The 23991-nt window shown below is 44.2% G+C and overlaps 1 long non-coding RNA gene across 1 annotated transcript; it reads right to left on the bottom strand.

Moving 5' to 3' along the window:
- Positions 1 to 349: 349 nt before the first annotated feature.
- LOC307222272 lies at positions 350 to 20129 on the bottom strand. The gene is made up of 4 exons (XR_013841706.1): positions 20048 to 20129; positions 8664 to 8779; positions 6055 to 6205; positions 350 to 575 (listed from the first exon to the last, which is right to left on the bottom strand). It is a non-coding gene; the product is annotated as an uncharacterized lncRNA (long non-coding RNA).
- Positions 20130 to 23991: the final 3862 nt, after the last annotated feature.

Raw genomic sequence — 23991 nt, 5'->3', positions numbered from 1 at the left:
GGGTGTCCTAAAGAAAAATGAGACATTCTGGTTTCAAATCAGAAACTTGGACAGCTTCTGTAAATATGGGGCTGTCCCTGGAAAACAGGGGCACTTTTGGAAGGTCTGAATTCCTGCATAACAGGGAGTTGGACCAAATGACCCCGTCCCTCGTGATCCCTTTGAATTCTACCATTCTATGATTCTATGAATACAGGTACAGGAAGGATCCCAAGTGGGCCTGAACTCTGAAATCTCCCTCTTAAAAGAAGAAGAAAAAGCTCACCCTTCCATCCACGTCACAAAAATAAATACAGTACATAAATTACAGAAATGCTCTTAATTATTCTGGAATTCAGAAGGAGGGGAAAGCCATCCAAAAGCAATCTATGGACTAACAAAGGAACAGGATATGACCAGTCTCTCTCTGGCGTTTGTGGCTACACCTTCCTCAGTTTTTGCACAACTGAAAGGTATATTTGCACACAGACTCACATCCCAGCGCTTTTCAAGGGATCCCATTTTCTGCCAAGTGTTCAGTAATCTACTGATGTCCATGCACAGCACGTGTGAACCAGCTCAAAGAATCCATTATCCTGTGAAGACAAAGCATGCAGAATCAAAGCATCAGCCAAGATTTTGTTATCTCTTTTCTTACATCTTATCTTCGCTGTGCTAAAACCCCTGTGTTAACAAGTCTCGATAGTCATTATTTTTACAGATGGAGAGTCACACATCCTAGTGACAGAAATATAATAGTTTTGCAAGCCAATATGCTTCCCCAACTAGGTCCCTATTTCACAAACTTGTCACCCGTCCCTGAACTTTAGCTGTGATAAGTGTTCCCCCCCCGCCCCACCTCCTGAGTTTGAAAAGGCTTTCTGGAATTATTTAACACTGCCTAAATGCCCATGAAATCTGATGGACAAAGGAATGGAAGTGATGAGAGTGCCCCCCCTTGCCCCCGCACCTATAGATTGAAGACACAACACAAAGTGTAGGGTTTAAAGGATTGAATCCAGCTATGTCCTGCTCATAGTAGACCCACTGACACACAACCCAAAGGACTGTTTTCACACAGCACCCCCGCACCGCCCCCCGCAACCCAGCTCAAGATGCCACCAGGCAATGCTACCAGGCTGAAAACAAATGAATTTCCTTTTCTGAATCACCAACACAGTGCCCATAGATCCAGGATGAAAATTTGGGCTCACCCTACTTCTGCTATTTCCTTACGACACATCCTTGAAAAAATCATTTGTAAAGCAGGAGACCAAGCACAACTGCATTTGTATTCCAGAATCTTTCTTCCACATCACGTTGAAGATTACTTGAGGGTTTTTTGTTTTGTTTTGTTTTGTTTCCTTCTCTGTGATCCTTATCTTTCAATAAGGGCAAGAGGAATTAAATTTTGCTTTGTTGGCTCTGTCAACCATGCGTGTAGAAGTGTAGAAGTGGAAGAGACCTCAAGGATCATCCAGTCTTCCCCCATGCCTGTGGTGTAAAGCCAGAGTTACAGCCTCCATGATACAGAGAAAGCATTACAAAGGGTTGAACTCAATGACCCTTGGGATCCCTCCCACATCTACAATTCTATGATTCGATGAAGGCCACAGACTCTTCATCACTGAAGTTTTAAAAGCAGAGGCTGAATGGCCACCTGACCATAACTGCATTAATGTGTGACCCTAAAACTTTAGATCCCCCCAAAGTGTTGTGCTAGTTTTGTGCCATTTGGTGCCACAAATCCCACTTTCTTTGCAGCCCCCTCAAACTGAGCAACTGACACTCAAACAGGTGTCAAAGGTAAACGGCCAAAAACTTAGCCTTGTCTGTTTGGCACCAAGCCAGTTCCAAAGTGGTGTGCTGGTTTTGTGCTATTTCATGCCACAAAGCCTGCTTTTTGTGCCAGCCCCAAACTGAGTAATTAACACTCAAACCAGGGGCCATAGAGACACCCCAAACCCCAACCTGTCCAATTGGAGCCAAAGCAGAGTGCTGGTTTTGTGCCACAAACACTGCTTCCTGTGCATCCCCCCAAATTTAGCATTTGACACTCAAATTGGGGTTACAACTAAAGGGTCAAAAACCTGAAGCAGCTCAGGCAGTGAATCCTTGGTGCAGCAGGGAGGTCGGTACACCAGTAGGAATACTGTACTGTTCCTATTGCCCAGCTTCAAGAACATGCATTCAGAAAACTTGATCTCCCTAATAGGACGCCTGGTGAAAACTGACTTCCTAAAAATCACTGCAACCCCGCCTCCCCACTCACATGCCCTGGGTTGCTGTGCATAAGAGAAATCTGGTGGACAAGCAGCAGCAAGAACTGGCTCATCTGCCATGTCCAACCAATTCTCTGTTACACATGCCAGGTCAATTCCTCCATCCACGATCAAGTCATAGATGGCAGTGATCTTGTGAATCGTTGACCCAGCATTGCACAAGGTGCTGACCTTAAGGTCGTGTGGGACACCCTTGTTGATGCCTGTATTCTTCTGCTCAGGACCAGACCCAGAGGCTGGGAGAGTCTTCAGACAACAACTAAACTTGATTCCTTGGTAATGACACGGTCTGGTCCTAGCGTAATTCCTCCTCCTGTCTGTGTGATCATTGAGATTGGGTACCCCAATGCATCCCCTGCTGTGGAACCTGCCCCAGCCATTCTTTTGGCTGGGGCCCATTGGGCAGCCTTGTCCCTCTCCCCTTAAAATAACTCATACAATTTAAGAGTGGGTGGGCAATGCTAAATAAGGAAGAGAAGAGAGTGAGGCAGAGCTGACTTAAATAGCCTGTCTCCAGCTCTCCCCAACTGGGCAAAATTGCCGTCAGACCATAAGGTCCTCCTCCAGCTAATGTGGTCTAGGCAGACTGCAAGCATCTTTGGTTCCCCTCGCCATATAGTAGTAGCACACCTGCTCCACTTTTTAATACAGATGGAGGCTCCCGCTTTGTAATTTGCAGTCATAGCTGGCAGTCACTGAGCCGTAAGTAAAGACATAGGCTGAAAGAGGTTGCACATAGACAGGACAGGCTCTGCGAGTCTCGGGAAAAGGCTGTAATCCAATTATATGCTCCACAGAGTGCAGTGGAAGCTGTGCTCTGCTCCATCCCCATGGGACAGAGCTGAGCTGTTCTGTGCCGAGTTTTTGGGAGAGGGTTTTAAGGCTCCCCATCAGGACCAGGAGGTTGTGGGATGCAGGCAACGTGAGGCAAAGAAGACATGGCTCCGCTCTTCCAGTATTGACTTGAGGTAGCGGTGGGGGACACATTTTAGTGCTCTCATAATGCCTGGCTGGTTCTCATGTAGGGGAAGATGAGGACATGCTCCCTGCCACCCCAGAAGGCAAGACTGGATCTAATGGGCTTAAGTTACAGGAGGGCAGAGTTTAGTTGAACAGTTAAGAATGTAAGAGCATTCAGCTGAATTAGGACAATGGCCCATCTAGTTCAAACTCCTGTTATCACAGTGGCCAAGCAGATGCCCCAAAGGGAAACTTGGAAGCAGGACAAAAGCCCAAGAGGACTCTCCCCTCCTGTGGTCTCCAGAAACTGGTGTTCAGAAGAATCACTGCCTCCAACTGTGGAGGCAGCGCATAGCCATCATGACTTAGCTATTGAGAATCTTCACCATGAATTTGTCTAATCTTCTTTTAGAGCCAACTTTGATAGGTCTACTCTGAGTAGGACTAGCATGGGATTTAATCCCATATCCCTTCAAATAGAGGACTACCCTCTATAAAGATAGCAATACAGCCACTCAACTTTAAGCTAGCTGCTTCCCCTAGCTGTGTGGCAGAGCAGACCTGGAGTGGTGATATGTTCACCCTAACGGACCACTAGACTAGACTCCACTAGACTACTGGTTTTGTTCATTTTCTGCTTCAAGGAAGTACCATTTTTTTTGCTCTATAAGACTCACTTTTTCCCTCCTAAAAAGTAAGGGGAAATGTGGGTGCGTCTTATGGAGCGAATGCAGGCTGCACAGCTATCCCATAAGCCAGAACAGCAAGAGGGATTGCTGCTTTCACTGCACAGCGATCCCTCTTGTTGTTCTGGCTTCTGAGATTCAGAATATTTTTTTCTTGTTTTCCTCCTCCAAAAACTAGGTGCGTCTTATGATCCGGTGCATCTTATAGAGCAAAAAATACGGCATTTCTTGTAGGTAGGTGTTCAGCTAGACCCGGAAGTTGCAGTTAGTGCACAATGCTGCAGCATAATTATTGACGGAATTGAGGCATTGCCAGCATAAAACACATCTGCTCAGAGATCTGCACTAGCTGGCAGTCTGCTGCCAGGCCAAGTTCAAGACGTTATTATTAAGTATATAAAGCCCTTAACAGTTTACCTGCAAGACCCCACATATATCAAAGTCCTGGGATAGCTCAGTTGGTAGAGAAGGAGACTCTTAATCTCAGGGTTCTGGGTTCGAGCCCCACATTGGGTGAAAGATTTCCTGCACTGCAGGGGGTTGAACTAGAGGACCTTAGTGGCCTCTTCCAACTCTACAACTCTATGATATGCACTCAACTGCATTGATCTGTGGAACTGGCACATAAAACCAGTTCTGCATTTGTAAGAACTTGGGTTTTTTTTAGTGTGGCAGCATGCACACTTTGGAACCCCCTGCCTATTGACATCATGTAGGCACTGTTCAGGCACCTGCTAAAAACATTTCTGTTTAGATAACCCTACCCAGAAATGTAGAATGTTACTGTATGTTTCAATCTGTTTTTAGCTTGCTCGTCTTATCTTTCGAATGTTTCAAAGGTAGTTTTTCTGCTGATGATTTTATTGTTCTATTCCAGGGGTGGCCAACTCCCAAGAGACTGTGATCTACCCACAGAATTAAAAACTGGCAGTGATCTACCCCCTTTTGGGGGGGTTCAGGTCAAAGTTGTTGAGTTGTTTTTTTAGGCAGGAGGAAAGCTCTGATTTTTGAGGATTCAAGCCTAAGCTCAAGTGGAACAGCCATTCATCAACAGATCGCTGGCGAAACAAGCAGCCTCACTGAGTAACCTCTCTCTACCATTCTGCAGATTGTGCAACAATGGAGGATGAGACAAGGGTGCGGGGATGGATTCTCTTTTACCAACGCTAAGAAAAGTGACCCAGCGATCAACTGCGATCTACCAAAACCTCCCAGGGATCTACCAGTAGATTGCGATCAACCTGTTGGACATCTCTGTTCTATTCACTTCATAAAAAGTTTTGAGGTTTGTTTGTTTCAGTCAAGCAGTGTGTATAATTTAATGGAATAAAACAAAGAACTAAATCAATAAAAAAATTTCTCCCGCTGTCAATGCAAAGCTTGTAAGTACATGCACCTCGTTCTGCCATGCAGATAACAAAAAAACAAGAGGCTGTCCTCTTTGAGATGACCACAGCTGTATGCACTTTAAATAAACATAAGCTTTCAGGTTCAGGAGAGCAGCCCCCATCCATGGCCAAAGTTATAATTCACCTGCCAAGAGGCTGCTTTTGTCCGATGGTGCCAGGGGACGCCATACCACGTGCTCAACGGAGAGACATTGCTGACTCTATTATGGCGGCCTGAGCAAACTGTCGGCCTTCATTGCCTTCCTTATTAATCAAGGAGGTGTTGGCAAGTCTCCTGCCCATCTCACACTCCCTGCCCAAGCTGATAAACTGATTAAGCTGAGACTCTTCAGGGATGGAGACTGGGGTGCCCTTTGCTTTCTTGTCTCTTCCAGAAAATGACTATGTGTGTGTGTGGGGGGGGTTTGTGTGTGACTGGGAGGTAAATAAAGGACGAGCCCATTTAAAGCAGGCCCCTTTAGCTCCTGTGTCCCTTAGGCAGGGACAGCAATCTTGTGGGCTGATCCGTCCTTTAGTCACTACGCCGTGGTGTTCAAAGTCAGAAGTTGCAAACCCCTCGGCTGTCTAATTTTAGCAAGTGTTAACATTTTAATCACAGCAGAGGGAAAGTGAGCACTTGCTTAATTACTGCAGGTTAATGAAGTCGCCTGACTCTTTCACATCAGGAGACACAGCTCGGAACCAAATCCATTCTCTGCTCTGCCCTTTTGCAGCCTGAGACCATGCCTCTTTACTTACAAGTAAGTCCCTCTAAGTCCAACAAAGCTGGCATCCAGGTTCATGCACATTCCGAAAACTCTCCTCTGAATTTCTTCTGGACTTTTGGAGTTCTGAATCACTCAGTCTTCTTTTTGAAGTTGAACAGGCACCTTCAAATGTACTATTGCCCCTTTAAAAATAGCATTTTAAAAAAATAAAAATAATAAAGAATGTTGCACCATATATATGCCTGCTGGACTGTTTCGACAGAAAACTCTTTTGCTTTGGTGAGAAATTTCTCTCTTAGTTTGGCAACACCTACATTCTGTTTAGGCACACCTGTTATTGATAATTTTATTGCGCTATTCTTTCTGCAAACCGTATTGAGCTGTTTGCTTTTACTATCAAGTGGCATATGAAGGTTATGAAATAAAGAACAACAACAAAAAGAGGTCTGTTGAGTTGTTACAGCATCGGTGCCCACATGCTTGAGGTGGTAGATGATTTCATCTATCTGAGTTCCACCACAACCAGCAATCCCTCCAATGATGCTGAGCTGGACAAGCATATTGGCAAGGCAGCTCCAGTAATGGCTCACCTTCTCCATTTCATGGGAGAATAAAACGCTAATGTCCAATACCAATATGAAGGTCTACATACCCTCCAACATTTCTCCAATGAAAGTAGGGACATCCTAAGAAAAGGCGGGACATTCTGGGATCAAATCAGGAACTGGGATGGCTTCTGTGAATCTGGGATTGTGACTGGAAAATAGAGACACTTGGAGGCGCTGTGTCTATGAGGTCTATGAGGACGCATGGCCACCCTAGTACACTGTGGCCACATGGTGAAAATGGAAATCCTACAGGCCAGGCAGAAGACAATTGGGACCATCCCTAATGAACAGGAGCACTTGAAGAGCATTGTGGTGTGTGGCTGTCTGCCATGGGGGATGACAATATGGACAAAAACCTCCCTCGCTTGCTTGTTTCTTGAGTGGCATCTTTGAGCCCTTGTAGCTTCTTAAAGAAGGAAAAACTATTGGGGAGGAAATGCTTTTAAAATGGAGACCTTTCTGTGTGGTAAGGAGCCATTATCTCTCAGTATTCTGAGCCTCATGGCTGAATTCCCAAAACTCCATTAAAGTGTTTCAATGCAGAGCACCTAGGCTGGGGGGCGGCCAATAACTTGTCTCTTTGATTTTAACAAATGGAGTTTTTCCAGAGACCAGGATCGGGAGATGGAGAATTCTGGAAGCCTTGTGTTTGTGTATAACAGTGCAGAGTGAGAGCTACTGTTGTATAGTGGTTATAGCATCTGACTAGGACCTGGGAGACCAGGGTTCAAATCCCTACTCCACTGTGAAACTAAGGACTCAGCTACACAGCTGCAAATAAAATGCTTTAAATGTGTTGCAAAGTGCAGTATACAAATATACCACTAGATGGTGACAATGAGCTATGCAGAAATTCAATGTAATTTTCAAAACATTTTAAAATAAAGCATTATCTCCAGGGCAGGAGAAAAGAAGCTTGCTCCATCTTCCATTTTTGCAGGCAAAAAAATAAATAAAATGTGTGTGGGGGGGTGACAAGAAATTTCCCGCACTGGGTACCACCTGACTTTCCTACACCTCTGACCCTAGGATAAAACCAGCATGGTGAGTAACAGGTTCTACTTTTCTTAATTCAGGTGTGGTGGGGTTTGAAAGTGGAAGAATGACAGGACTGACATTGAAGTTCATCTTTTGTTCAGAGACCCGTTTTGCTAAATCTGTCACATTTAGTTAATTGGAGATATATATACATATAATCTTCATTATGGCTTTGCTTTTCTGGGTTACTGCATTTCCAACGTGTTAAATCAGAACAGATAGCAAGGTTTCATCACTTGTGTAAAGAGGAAGAATGCCCTTGGGTCTGCTTTCAATCTTACTCAAGGCTTGCTTTGTTTCCTCTTAGCTACACTCTGCTCTCAAAGCTTCGAAATGGCAAGGACATGTGGGAGGGATGGCGGTGAAAGCAGTGGGGAGAGGAGTAGAATAATCTGTTCATAAACCTCCTGGCAGTCTTCAGGTGAAACGTAAGGGGACCCAACTAATCAGGCAATGCCTGCTTTAAATAAGCAGGATACGAACTTTTAGAGAAGGCAGAATATGTTTTGTTAAGACGTGCAATATAGCTCATGGGGCATTTTCTGCTAATTACCACCTGTCTACATTACTTACCTACCCCCCAACACAAAAAAACCTTGTTCACACATCACATTGTATCCAGGTTCAAGCTGCCCCTACACATCTGCCTGGAACTGTTGGGATTAGAACCTGTAACCTTTTGCACAGACCACTGAACTAGCAATGCTCTTCCTCATCAGATGAAGCTGCAAAATTCACAACACCAGCAAGGACAGTTCAGAGGATCACAAGACTACTCTTTCCTCCAACATCCTTGAATCCGATGAACCTTTAATAAATTTCCCTCCATCCTTCTTCTCATCTATATTTTAAACCTCCTTGTGGGTAAAGATAAAATTTCTGGCCCTTAGAGGGATGTTAATTGAAATTAAGTGCAAACAAGACTGTGTGTGTGTATATATCTATATATATACATCATCCCATCCCATCACTTAATGGCTTTTTAGAAAATCACCTTTCACCTCTCTGTTCGATATCTGCCAAAGACTCCTTCACTCTCCTCTGTCTTCAAGATGCTGCCTTATTTCCTTCTGACATCAGCTGCTCTGCTTGGTCTTCTGCCTTCAGGCACTGCTTAAAAGGTACGGGGGGGGGGGGGGAGAGCTGTCTCAGTCATGTTAATTTTGGAAACACAGAGAAAAACTGGAAAGCATACAATGTGTGTGTTTAATTTCTCTTTGAGCTTCTTCCAGGCTTCTAAAAAGTCTGTTTCTTTGAGGGAAGGCAGGGAAAATCTAGTGTGGGATGAGTCTACAACAGGCATAGGCAAACTCAGCCCTCCAGATGTTTTGGGACTACAACTCCCATCATCCCTAGCTAACAGGACCAGTGGTCAGGGATGGTGGGAGTTGTAGTCCCAAAACATCTGGAGGGCCAAGTTTGCCTATGCCTGGTCTAGGAACTGAACATTCAGAAGGCAAATGCCCCTTAGCACTAAGCCCATCAACTCTCTAGTGATTGGGGCTTCTGAGTTTGATTAAGAACATGTATCTAATGGACACAGAAGGTCCCAGATTCAATTCTAGCATCACAAGGTATGGTCAGGGAAGAGTCTTGTCTGAAACCCTTGAGAGCCACTGCTGGTCAGTCTTGACAATATTGAGTTAGATGGCCCAGTCGTCTGACTTGGCAGAACACAGCATTCTGTGTTCAACAGCAGCATCTACAACTCAGCAGTGGAGCACCAGCTTTGCATGTAGAAAGCTTGTTCAATATCTGACTTCGCCAGGTTGGGCTGGGAAATAAAACACATTTGTCAATTTTGTTTTTGTTTCTTCTCTGTTTTTCATTTTCCAACTTTAAGCTCCGTTTGCAACATTTTTGCATCAGTTTGCATATTTCTTTTGTTAAAAAGCCCTTGCCAAAAATTTGTCAGCATTTTAGTGTGCATTTCTCCTAATATATACATTTTCCAAAGCAATATCCCCTCGTACAATGCATTTGTATGTTGCTTTCAGCAATTTATCAATTTTTTTGCACACTCACACCTAATATACACATTTTTGTATGCGACTTTTGATTGGAGAACCGCACAGCAAAGTTTAGGGAAGTGCAAGTTAACAGTACACCCGCAATGAAGACTCGGGAAACCATAAATGTGGTGGAAAAGGTTATATTTATTCAAATATATTTATTCAAAGCACAGTGGTTCCCAGTTGGTGGTCTGCGGAGCCCCTGAGTCCATGTCACCATTCAAATAACACAAACTAGCATAGAAATATCAAAATTTTCAAAAGTAAGGGGTCCACTTGGCTTTTGAAAACCAGGGGGTCCGCAGTTGGGAACCACTGAAATAGTGGATCGGCAAACAACTGAATATGCATAATTATGAAAAATATATTATAGCCCAGGCAGGGAAGTTCATTAAGGCAGGAGAAACTGGGTCCCTCCTCACTCCTGGGCATCATTTCAGAATCCACCTGTGGCCTCACAGCAAAAGATTGGAAGGAACACTTCATCCTTGGTTACAGATAGGTAGCCGTGTTGGTCTGCCATAGTCAAAACAAAAAAAATTCCTTCCAGTAGCACCTTAAAGACCAACTAAGTTAGTTCTTGGTATGAGCTTTCGTGTGCATGCACACTTCTTCAGATACACTGTATACCAGTATACCAGATACCACTGTATACCAGATACCAGTGTATCTGAAGAAGTGTGCATGCACACGAAAGCTCATACCAAGAACTAACTTAGTTGGTCTTTAAGGTGCTACTGGAAGGAATTTTTTTTGTTTTGACTTCATCCTTGGGTTTGTGAACCTAACAAGTGCACCATGGCCTTGCCATGTCAGGGTTCACTCTGGTGTGTCTGCCAAGCTTAAAGGGCATCTGAAAGCAACCACAACTAAGGTGGCAAAGGGGACAAAGAGTGCCTTTAATGTAACAGTGCCTTGGGCATTTACACCAACAGATCTTAATTTGTATTTTCTGCTTGGGCAGAAAGCCAATTGAACCGTTCCGAGAATAAGATTCCCAGCAGTATGGAGTAGGTAGAAAAGAGGAGTCCCAAGGCCAATCAGATGCTCCTCCCTAAATTCTTACTGAGCCCCCAAACAGGCAATTAGCAAAGTCCAGACTGCACAGGGAGGGAGGGAGGGTGTGGCAAAGAGAAGAACTGAGGGTTTGGGATGGAGCCAGCTTATAAAGCCCAGCTTCTTTCCTTTCCTGATTGGCCCAATATCCTGCTTGGCCCTTCCCTAACTTCTCCCCAGATGTCAGGCTTCAGGGAATCTGATCCCCCTCCCTCATGGCAGGCTGCCAGCAATGGAAAGACAAGAAGTTCTTACCAATGTCTTTTTATTCAATATTCACAGAGAGAGGCATAGAAAAGCAGTCTCTTTGGGTATAGTGGTACCCTGGGTTACAGACGCTTCAGGTTACAGACGCTTCAGGTTACAGACTCTGCTAACCCAGAAATAGTACTCGGGTTAAGAACTTTGCTTCAGGATGAGAACCACGACATCAGCAGGAGGCCCCATTAGCTAAAGTGGTGCTTCAGGTTAAGAACAGTTTCAGGTTAAGAACGGACCTCCGGAACGAATTAAGTACTTAACCCGAGGTACCACTGTGATTGCGTTGCTCTGAATAATCTCCTCTCCCTTCCCTTCTCAGTTGTCAACAGCACACCCCTTATGGTGGCTGCCTAGGGCCAATTGTCTCTTAGCTCTCTGCTTTCCTACTTTCATTGATCTCCGGGTTCTGGGAGAAGGGGGGTCAGGAATGCTCTTTAGTGACAACATGTCAGCCAGCTGTTCCTGCTCTGCTTCTCCCATTATTTCTCAGCTTTGCTCCTCTTCTATCTTTGAGCTGTGACTCTCTGCAAATCACCATTGTAAATCTGTACTGTCCTCCTCTTCTCAGGAAGGTTCAGGAGAAGGGGGAGGCGGTCTCCACCATTCCTACTCTGACGTCCTGCCCCTGACCCCAGAGCAAAACCATTCAGAGTCTTCTGCCCAGGGGAGTTCTGGTGTGGCAAAACCATCCCCACTTGCAGGTGGGGGCAGCATTGTAAAAGGATAGCTGTGTTTCAAGAGGTGCAAAATGTGCAGGTTTGCATTGAAATGAATCCACTCATTCGGCCTCTTCCCAGTTGAGTCCCGATTTCTCTGTGAGGGCCTCTGACTTTCACATGCCTTTCCAGACATGGATGTTTATTGCTCTTCAGCTGCTGGCCATCTACACCATCTACACCATAACAGTCATAACTGTTATGACTACCAGTTATACAATGGCCCATTTGAAAGTGCCCAGGCTTGTTGGAGACATTCAGCATTTATTTATCTTTCTAATAACTTGAAGTTGCTTAAATCTCTAAAAATACTTCTGTGATTCACCAGGCTGTTGAAATGTGAAGGCTAGAAAATTCCAGCCAGCCACCTCACCATATTAGTGTCCTCCTCCAGATCATGCTGTCTCTCCTCAACAAGTCCTATTATTACATAGATTTCATATTAGATTTTTCTCTCATATATATATATATATATATATATATATATATATATGAGAGAGACAGCTCTTTGGGAGATTTTGAAGAAAAGCAACAAGCTGTTGAGGCTGCTGGTTGCTTTGATGAATTCCTAGTGTTACCATGATGGGACAACTGAGGCACACCTGTTGATATCACCTGGACAGGGGTCCAAGGTAGGAATTGCACACATAAAGAAGACTCAAGACAATATAAATGTGGTGAAAAAAGGGTTGTATTTATTGAATTATAACAACATGAAGGCTCTGCAAACAGCAATGAGACAGAAGAAACCAAATCAACACAGTTCAGGCAGGAAAGTTCCCTAAAGAAGGAGAGGTCAGCTCCTTGCCCCGTCCCCATCTCCTGGGCATATGTTCAGGCTCTGTTTGTGCCCCGTCCCCGTCAGCAGAAGGACAACAAGGAGGGAACCAGTTCAGCTTCTCTTGCCTGGGAGCAATCTCCAAGAAGGCCCTTTCCTACATCCACATCAAGTGTGCCTGTGAGGGTGGCAAGACTGAGAGAAGGGTCTGAAGATCTCAGAGCCTGGGCAGGTTTGTATGAGGGGAAACAGTCTTTCAGATAGCCTGGACCTAAGCTATATATGGCTTTATAGGTCATAAACAGCACTTTGAATTGTGCCCAGAAACAGACTGGTTGCCAATGGAGCTGTTGGAACAGGTAGCCCTTTCTCATTACAACAAGCCCCAGTCAACGGTCTGGGTGCTGCTCTTTGAATCAAGGGGTTTGGAGGGATTCATATCTCTGGTAGATTGGATATCCTTGGGTAGGAATAGTGTTTTCAGCTTAGTTTCTGTACTGTATTATCTGTGCTTCAGACAAACTAAAAAACACTGAGCAGGGGAACCTCAAACAGAGCGTAGTTCTTGTTTTACAGAAGACACATCCCCCTTTTTCTTTGGATGAAAGTAGAATTGAAATAGTTCTGCAGAATGGAATCTGCTTGATATGGTTTCTTGCAGAGAACAACTCTACAATTCTAAGGTTCTATGATCTGGAGTCCAGACCCTCCAAGTGTCCCTTTTTTCCCAGCAACATCCCTGATTTAGAGAAACCACCCTAGTTTCTTATTTGATCCCAGAAAGTCCACTTTTCCTTAGGATGTCCCCATTTTCATTGGAGAAATGTTGGAGGGTGTGGAGTTATCTGACCCCCTCCCAAGCCGTCTGAAGGCAATCCTGTATAGGGAAGTTTTTATTTAATGCTTAGTGTTTTATTATGTTTTTATATCTATTGGAAGCTGCCCAGAGTTGCTTGGGCAGCCTGGTAATATGTGTTGGGTATAAATAGTAAAATTATCATTTTGGAATGGGACGTCCCTATTTTCATTGGAGAAATGTTGGAGGGCATGGTGTCACCTCTGAAGTGATGTGCCAGTCCCTGCTCCTTTGTTTTGCCCAGAAAACCAGTAGGACCTTTTGAGAATTTCTACAGAAGGCATGAAAAGCTTGGTGTGTGTGGGTGTGCGGCATCCCATTTCCAAATGTGTTTAGTTCAAAGGTATTGTGGTGTATGTGTGCCAACAGTTTAGGATTTAGAGGTGTTCATTTATTTGGGAGGCTAGTTGCTTCTTAGAAATCAATTTCTTGTGGACATGCCCTGATGGAGCAGAGGGAGGCCCAGGATTGCTGAACAAGCTGTTGACTGACTCTTGCTTCAAATGCCTGCCAGTCTTCATTTCATGGATGTACATTCATGGATCCAAACTCATTACAGGTAGCAGGGTGGGAAAGGCCCTCACCTGGACCCCAGGAGAGCCTGCTGCCAGTTAAAAGCAGCCAGCACTGGGGAAGACATGTCAATGATCTGTCCAACTGCAAGGCAGCTCTAAGGTGGCAAAGGGAACCAAAACAAATTTGTGCATTTGATGTTCTTTTTCAGGATGAATCGAGAAGCCCCTGTGGCTACTTTCAACTCGACAAGCTGAGAAACTGGAGAACTATAAAGCAGGCAATTGCGTCTCTGTGTTACTTAGTCATACTTTAGAAATGCATTATTCAGGACTGTAGAAGCAGAATAAATCCATTGCACCATTAACGACCAGTTTCTACGTATGCCAGTTAAAAAATGTGCCATTGCAGGAGAGGGCAAGGAGGAAAAAAGAAATTAGATTAGAATTACTAATTTTAATTGTTGTCAAGAAAAGTAGAGGAAGCAGGATGCACTGGCCATTAAGAACAAAATTTATTCTGCTAGGTAACTAGGGACTAGGGTATGAAAATCTTGGGGGGGTTTCTGGCTGATGGGTGGTGTGTAGGTCCTCACAGTGGTGCAGTGGGGTGGGGTAGATGCTGGTCATGAGCCATTCAGAGTGGTATCCAACTAAGACCCACTCAGAGTAGGCCCATTGAAATTATTGTGCCAACGTGAATCACGTCCATTTATTTTGATGGGTTTACTCCAAATAGGTTTACCACTGGGATACAACCCACAGTTTGGTTTGTGATTGGATCTGCTGGGATTTTTGACTACATGCTATTTGATGCAGCTTCCCAAAGCAATTAAAAAGTTGGCCGAAGACAAAGAAGACTGAGCAGAGGGAGTTATTCTACCTAGAGATATGGGACCTTGGATACAACTCTGCTATTGGTTGAGGTCTCCATATAGGCATGATGACTTATGACCTTCCTTGTTGGTTAGTTGGTTGGTCAGTGTGTGTTCTAAAAGTTGTTTGGAGTTTGTTCAGTGAGAGACAAGATCCGTGTCTGTAACTTGTATATGGTAACTTGTGAGTCTGCAGTAAATAATAAACACATATAAGTAACCAAGTTACTAGTAGCAGTGTCATGTTACTGCTTCATCCTACCTGCCTGCAACTGATTGCTTCTGGAAGTCTGCATAAGCTCTGCTATATTTAACTGGGTCTGGCTAAGATCCTGCAACAGGTTAAGGTTGTGAAACATCAATAGGGTCTTCTTAATGTAAATCAGTCGTGTACTCTTTTTTTTTTTTGCACTGATTTGGACTGATCTGAGCTTTGACTGAGTCGAGTTGAGGCAGCCTTGGATTGTCTTGGGTACAGTCTTGCTGGTTTTAGGGGTCTGCTTCACCAGCATGTTCATTGTAGGGAAGCAGAGCCCAGCAGGATTGAATCCTTCACTCACCGGCTGTTTATAAGAATCAACTACCTTAATTAAACATCAGCCCTGCCATATGAATTTATTCAGGTCTGGATCTGGGCCAGGTCAGGTTTTGGGGCCAATCTGGGGCTCTGCAATGGGGCTCTGGATCAGGTTGGGAAGGATAATGCACAGTCCTAATAAACAGTTGCCACAGCAATGATGCAAAATCCATTGAATGATCAAGGGCTTCAAAGCCAGCATCTGAGAACATTCTCCAAAACAAACTGAAGTTCTCTAAATAATTATATTTTCTGGGCCATTAAGTAATTGTGTTGATGGGAGGAGGTCTCTGTCTAAGATTCACCACAGTCATTATAATCCTGATCTCAAACCTGCTGTAAGAAAACCAGTCTCACTCAAATAATAAGATGTTTACCATGTTGAAAATGCAAAACACTCAGGTGGATTGGAGGGGTGGGGGAGGTCAAGTTGCCAATAGGATGTTTCATCTCCAAGGATCACTGTTCGTGCAAACAAGGAGACCAGAAACCAACTCAAAATGATATCTATACAGGCTCCAACTGGGGAAATCAGAGTGTTTGTTTCACAGCAGCAATGGGTTGGAACTGATGCCTGCTATGTGGAGAGGCATCTCTCCAAGGTACTGGAGTGAAAGAAGGAAAGAGAAGGGGAGAAATAGGTTTTCTATGCAGATCAGATGTTTCTAATTCTCAGAACACTCCAGCAAGGGGGTGTAAGATGGAGGGAACATACTATCTCCCTGTTCCCTGAAGGCTTTTAGGGAAAAGCCAAACACCATCTGTCAGAGATATTTTCAGCATTCCTTCTCCCTGCCTCTGAAATTATTATTGTTGTTGCAGTGGTGGATAGTCCATTATAGTGAATGGGGAAGTGTCCCATCAACCTCATTCGCCTCTCAGCTAGCCTTCCACCTTCCTGCCCTTTTACTTACAAGCAACATGGGGGTGGGCACTGTCTGTCAGTAACAGGTATTAAGAGGTGTGTTGCCTTTTCTACTGGAATGAATATAGTGATCATCAAGAGGCCAAAATAATGACCACCAGCACATATCATTGAAGTTAATACCATAGCTTAGCTGTAAAAACTTAAGAACATAGACGAGCCAACCAATGGCCCATCTAGTCTGACATCTTCTCACAGTGGCCAACCAGATGCCTGTGGAAAACCCTCAAGCTGGCCAGAAACTCTCCCCTTCTGCAGTTTCTAATAAAGGGGATTCAAAGACACACTGCCTCCAACAGTGGCATCAGAGCATAGTCATCATGGCCATCACTGCCTCCTGTGGGAGGGCGTTCCATAATTTAACTATGTGCTGCATGAAGAAGTAATTTCTTTTAGGACCCTCGTACCTACGGGACCGCCTCTCTTGGTATGTCCCATGGAGGACCTTACGGTCTTCAAATAAAAACATCTTGGAGATCCCGGGCCACAGGGAGGTTAGGCTGGCCTCAACCGGAGCCAGGGCTTTTTCAGCTGTGGCCCTGATCTGGTGGAACACTCTGTCACAAGAGACTAGGGCCCTGCAGGACTTGATATCTTTCTGCAGGGCCTGCAAGACAGAGCTGTTCCACCAGGCCTTTGGCCAAGGCACAGTCTGACACCCTCCTTCTGTAATCCTCATAGAACTCTAACCCAAATGGTTGCCATTAATTTGACTCTGAATTGATTTTAGAATGAATTGATTTTAGAATGTATTTCAATTAATTGATTGTGATTGTATGTAAACTGTATTATTTTTACTGTTGTTAGCCACTCTGAGCCCAGCTTTGGCTGGGGAGGGCGGGATATAATTTTTTTTTTTTTTTTTTATTATTATTATTATTATTATTATTATTATTATCATCATCATCATCATCTGTCCAGAATAATCATTCAATGTGCTGACAACATGGCATGCATCTGATTTCCATGACTTCCAGTGTGAATTTACATGATCCACTTTACATGATGTCAGACTGAAGCATAAATGGGAATATAATTATCCACCAGATCTTGCATTTTTCTGATTTCCCAATACACTACTTGGCTAGGGGAAAGAATACAGCAAAATGTTTATTCTCTGATAAAATAACATTTAGAAATGCATGTGTTGTGATAAGACACTTACTTAAATGCAATTTTTGTGCCTTAAAAATGTAGATTAATGAGGAAATGGGATGGAACAACCCTATGTATAAGTAGAACTGAAATTGACTACACCGGGAATGAATCAATCCCTCCACCTCTCTGGTCTGCCTACACAGAACTTTTAAGGCTTCCTTTCAAGATGTAAGAAATTAGGAGAGACCTGAAGTGAACCTGATAGAGAAGGAGAGGTCAGTTTGCTTCTTAATTCAGTTGTTTGTCCAAGATTATCTCCCTCACAATGACTAATGCTTCCTCCTTCCTCCCAATTGTTAGGGAATATTAGCTGCAAATATGGGGTTCATATAGGTCAAGCTGGGAAGCCATAATCCGCTTATAGCAGATGGATTCCATGGGGTGTCCAGAGCACTGTCCTGTTGTGTTGGATGAGTTTCAGTTAGTAGGGCTCAAGGATTTGAACAAGGTGCTTGAATCAATCAGAGTGACCACTCTGGACCCTTGCCCCTCTAGGCTGATAAAAACTAGCAGGAAAAGGACAGCTATCTGGGCCAGGGAGGGGACTAATGTCTCCTTGCAAGAGGACATGGTCCCTGACTGTTTGAAGGAGGAAGTGGTAAAACCATTCCTCAAGAAACCCTCCCTGGATTTGGAAAATCTAAGTAACTACTGGCCAGTTTGCTAATCTCCTCTTCTTGGGCAAGATTATTGAACAGGTGGTTGCGGACCAAATCCATGTGCCCTTGGAGGAAACTAATTTTCTAGATCCGTGTCATCACTGTATGTATTTTGTGTTTTTTATCTTGTATTTTTATGTTGCAGCCCAGCCTGAGATTGACAGATGAAGGGCAGTATACAAATTTAATAAATCACCATCATCATCTTTTGTAACCAGTGCTGTTTCATCTTGTGGAAAAAAATGCATCACAGTTTTGGACTGCGGTCTTTGCAGAAATTACTAAAATAACTGGATGGCAGCTATCAAAATCTCTGGAACTAGCCCCATTAAACTTTTTCTCCCCAACACAACATTGGAGATGGTCATCTAAAGCCTCTTATTTGCTACCTTCTTGCAGCTGCCTGGCTAGTTCTTGCTCAATATCTAAAGGGCACCATGTTAGCTTATTTCTATAGAACAGGCATGTCCAAAGTCCATTTCGGGGGCCTAATCCGGCCCGCCAGTCAGTTCAATCCGGTCTCTCTCAACAACTTCAATCCTAAAAGCTCAACAACTTTGGGGTAAAGGTAAAGGGATTCCTAACCATTAGGTCCAGTCATGGCCGACTCTGGGGTTGTGGTGCTCATCTCGCTTTACTGGCCAAGGGAGCCGGCATACAGCTTCCGGGTCATGTGGCCAGCATGAATTTGTATTTACTTTGGGGTAAAATCATACCGGGGACGCAGGTGGCGCTGTGGGTTAAAGCCTCAGTGCCTAGGGCTTGCCGATCGAAAGGTCGGCGGTTCGAATCCCTGCGGCGGGGTGCGCTCCCGCTGCTCGGTCCCAGCGCCTGCCAACCTAGCAGTTCGAAAGCACCTCCGGGTGCAAGTAGATAAATAGGGACCGCTTACCAGCGGGAAGGTAAACGGCGTTTCCGTGTGCGGCTCTGGCTTGCCAGAGCAGCGATGTCACGCTGGCCACGTGACCCGGAAGTGTCTCCGGACAGCGCTGGCCCCTGGCCTCTTAAGTGAGATGGGCGCACAACCCCAGAGTCTGTCAAGACTGGCCCGTACGGGCAGGGGTACCTTTACCTTTACTTAAAATCATACCAAAAGCTCAACAACTTCAATCCTTAAAAAAAAGGATAACAACTTTGGTCGGCCCTTTGGTTGGCCCTCATGGCCCTTCACTTCATCAAATCTGGCCCTCTTTGAAAAAAGTTTGGACACCCCTGGTATAGAACATACAAGAACAGGACCTCGGATAGCTCCAATAGGGCACTGCAGCCTTAAGCCTTTCTCCAGCCTAAGGCTGCCACAGGAGATGCAGCCTCTGCTGGGAACTAGAGTGCAATGAATCATGAAGCTGACTACCTGGAATGTGATAGGCTTTCCCTCCCTGGACATACCGGCTGAGTGCTTAAAGGGACATCAACTTACTTTTTTTTTTAAAAAAAAAAATCATTTTTTAAATATACATTTTTATTAAAGTTTTCTTGGTTTACACAGGTACAGTGGTACCTCTGGTTAAGAACTTAATTTGTTCCAGAGGTCTGTTCTGAACCTGAAACTGTTCTTAACTTGAAGCACCATTTTAGCTAATGGGGTCTCCCGCCGCCACGCCGCTGCTGCGCAATTTCTGTTCTCATCCTGAAGCAAAGTTCTTAACCTGAGGTACTATTTCTGGGTTAGTAGAGTCTGTAACCTGAAGTGTCTGTAACCTGAAGCGTATGTAACCTGAGGTACCACTTTATGCGTAATGTCTCTTTTTTCAAGTTACATTTTCCATAGGTCAGTTTCATTTGTTGAGACATTAGGGTTACATTAGGAAGAAAAGTGGGGGAGAGGTGGAGAGGGGAAAGGTGTCCACTTACTTTTAAGTCTTTGGCTTCTGCAGGGCTGTGGGAACAAAGGTCCTTCAGGGAGCTCCTCCTCTGAGTCAGAGGCAGGGATGTTGGAGGATTCAGGGAAAACTCTTATTTGCATAGCACATTATTAAGCTAGGGAACTCGCCAGTTGCCTTGACAGCCATCTCTCCCACCGCTTTGCTAAATCCTCTTTCAAAGCCACTCAAGTTGGTGGCCTTCACTGCCTTCTGTGGGATCGAATTTCATAGTTTAACTCTGCACTGCATGAAGAAGGACCTTCTTTTATCTGTCTCGAATCTTCCAACATTTAGCTGCATTGGACGTCTAGTGTTTTGAGAGAGGGAGATAAACTTTCCTCTATCCACTTTCTCCATGCCATGCTTGGTTTTGTGTTTAGACAGTGCTGAACTCGACAGACTTGATGCCATTCCCCTCCCCCCAAAAATGTCCTCCAAGTTATCCCTCTAGTTTCTTTGATCCCACCCCCAAACTGCCAGAAAAAAGGGCAACCCCCTCAGCCCAGCACTGGTTGCAGCTCCCTGTTGATCCCACTATTTAAGTGCATCGCTTTCATCTCCCTGTGTCAAAGCCAGACTTGCCTTTGCAAAACATCTGAGATAGCCCTTCTCGGGACTTACCTGCTGTTCTCCTGGAGTGGAACCTTGTTAGGTGTTGCAGAAGAGACTGTCCAGTAGCAAAGTTTCTAACTGTGTAACTACTGAGAAGAATCTCAGCGGCTGACTGTTTTAAATAATTGATGTTCCCTTCTCTGCAACAGGACTGATTTCTAAATCAGGTTTTGTGGATGTGAAGGGAGGGGGGAGTCAGGAACACCCTCCCCCACACCCCCCCACACACTTCAATTATTACATTTTATCAGCTCCTTGTTTAGTTTGCCTGTATGCTTTCCCTCAGCTGTGCAGATCCCTGCAGCCTGGTCACAAGATGGATCTGGCGAAGCAGAAGAAGGGGGGAAATCCCCAAAACCTTGTGATAAACCCATAATGTAATTTGCATAAGGAAATTACACATTTCCTGGGATGGTTAATTAGAACGCCTTTGTTCTTTTATTTTTATGAATCATTCATGCTTTCTTATCAGCTTGAAAGGCTGTTTCACAAATGTCAACATTAGGATTTTTGCTTCTTTCTCCATTGCCACCCACCCCACCCCCCGGTCACCCCTCCTCCAGCTGCTGCTCCACCAGCACCATGAAACACATTGAATAAGAAGGTAAATATATGTTTAATTTTATCCCGTTTAATTTGCACTGGATGCATGTTAATTTCAGGAGAACAACATTGCGGGAGAATTCTCACTTTATTTATAGAACCAGCTATAACTCGGAGGCATGACTAGATTGGAGATGAGATGTAACAGCTGATACCCAAACTGCAAAACAGTCCATCAGACTGCTAGAAAGAAGTGGTTCTGTGGGGGACCCTGGGGGCAGAGATCAGGGATAAATTTGGTTGGTTCGCCTTGTGAGGTTTCCTGCCTTATTTCCTTGGGGGGGGGGGGGGGTCTCAAGTACTTTCAGTGCTCCAGTGTGTTTTCTTATATTCAGACACAGTCGGGGAGCCCTTCCCTCTTTCAAGGGTATGACTCTTCCCTTCACTAGGTACACTATTAGGTTTATTTATTTATATTCCTTGAACTGTAGAACTGTAGAGTTGGAAGGGACCCAAAGACACATTTAGCCCAAGAATCACAGCTAAAGAATCCCTGCCCATCCAACTCCTGCTGAAAAAGACCTCCAATGAAGGAGAGCCCACCACCTTCAGAGGGAGTCCAGTCCATTGTCAAACAGCTTCTGCCATCAGAAAGTTCTTCCCCTTAGCTCACCACTGAAAAATGATGCTCCAGACAGCCAAGATTTCCCACGCTGCCCTCTCATTCAGACAAGCAGTGAGAAGAGGAAGAGGGATGAGACTATGCAGCAGAATCCACTTGAGGAAACCCCCTGCCTCTGGACATGCCCATCCTTGACAAGGTGGATGACCCAGTGGCTGCTCCTTCCCAACCTGTGGAGGATGAGGAGCAGCCCAGTGGCCCAGCCTACTAAGATAGTATGGTGAAATTTGGAGGAGGAGATGTGTGCAGTGATATCTCCCACAAGAAAGGAGACTTCCTCCTTCATCCCCAAGTGAAGTGCCTATGCTCTGGCAGTGAATTCCATCAAGGTGAGGAACCCTCATTAGTAACTGAGCTTTTGAGCTCTCACCACCTCTGCTTAAAAGCTTAATGGGGAGACTTGTTGAAGCAACTTCACAGCTTCTTCTGCTGTCTTGAGCTCTTGTTACTGTTCTGAACTCCAGGACCTTGTCCCTTGTTCTCAAATGAGATTTATTGTCACTGCTGTTTTAAGAGCAACTGAATGAGAATCTGCTTTGTACTGGTCACTGAGTTCATACCATAACCTTTGCTAGGAGTCCAGCAAGCCTTGCTCCCTGCCCTATTGTCTTTCCACCTGGCCTGGGAGGGCCCTGGGCCCCTGACCGACTCTACTAACCAAACTGAGGAGGCTGAAAAAGCTGGAGACCATCTTTGTTGTGAGTCCTGCTCAGGGTGCCCAGCTGCTCTTGGGGTGAGATACTGTTTAGGAAGTTTTGTGAAACGTAGTTCTTTCAGAGAGACTTACTCATGATTGTAGAGCTGTCTGCAGAAGTACAAAAAAATGAAAGATTTGAGGGTGTATGGCTTCAATTTATTTCATTTGTTAATAGCAATACAGATGCATTTTGTCCTCCTGAATTGCAGCAGGCTCTATGGATGGGTTATCTCATCTCAGCTTCCTAGTCTGTTAACAAAATCTGTAGGTATCTTCTGCACTCTGAATTTTTGGACTTGCAACATGTTCAATATATAGGCTCTACATGTCATTCAATGCTTCTGTCTTTAGCAGTATGGAAGAATGTTATTTCCTTGTATGTTTTATGTTAAAAATTAAAAAAAAAAACCCACTATGTCTTTCTTCAAATAACAATAATGGAAATGCCTAATTTTTCCTGTTCTTATTATTCATTTGTATCTTTATTTGTTAGATCTTGTTATGACTTATGTGGAAACCATTTAATTTTACTGTATACTTATTGACATGCTTTATTTATTGTACGTGATTACTTTTGTTATGTAAATCTTTTTGTTTCATTAGCTCCCTTGACAGAGTTTAACTATGGAAAGGCGGCATACAAGTAAATGATTATGATCATCGCAAAATCATAGAATTGTATAGTTGCAAGGAACCCCAAGTGTCATCTAATCCAAACAGTTGCAATGCAGGAATCACAGCTATTGCTGACTATGATAAAGGCTTTCTACATTACTACCAGTTGTTTTTAGCCAAGTAGATTCTGACACCTGGGTAAAAAGAGGTTCCTGGAATGTTTATGATTCTATAAATGCCTTGAGAAGTCAGCTCTCACAGCACAAGCAAACTTTCACTCATTTCCTGATCCACCATTGGGAGAAAGTTCCTCACAGAGGTCTGCTGGAGAAAAATCTCTCTCTTTTTCTCTTGTGTTCCATTTGCCTTGTTTTGTTCCACCCCCTGCTGTGAAAGGAGCACCTAGATGGTTCTAACACCAGCTCTGCTCAATGAATCACTTACACGGACAGCTTGAAGATTACAGCTACCATGAGTCCAGTTTGTCATGGGAGAACTCCAGGGAGGAATTCACACTGATGCATTAAAAGATTTCCATGGCAACTAGAACTTCTGGGAATTTCTATAACCCTGCGCTTGGAAGCAGAATGAGGACTTTTGCTGAAGCCTTCTGAGCATCATGATAAAAATGTAGGAGAGATTGGGGAAAACACACAAACTTGCACACACATCTTCATTAGTTTGCAAAATGCCTTCCAGGCATAACATATAATAATGTTTGATTAATATCGAGCAATCTGTCACTGATGAGACACATTTCTGTAGCTGTCAGCTCCCAGTTAGTAATTAGGTAGTTCATCCGTTTCAGAGGTTCTCTAACTGATGCTGACAAGTGTGGAAGCTTCAAGGAAGGTACAAGCAAGAAAGCAGATAAGATGCAGTGACAGCCTGGTGATGAGTGTTTGGCTAGCAGTTGTGAGCAA

The sequence above is a fragment of the Podarcis cretensis genome (assembly GCF_951804945.1).
Source record: "Podarcis cretensis genome assembly, chromosome: 8".
Taxonomy (NCBI): domain Eukaryota; kingdom Metazoa; phylum Chordata; class Lepidosauria; order Squamata; family Lacertidae; genus Podarcis; species Podarcis cretensis.
This window is presented reverse-complemented; position numbering and strand designations above follow the sequence as displayed.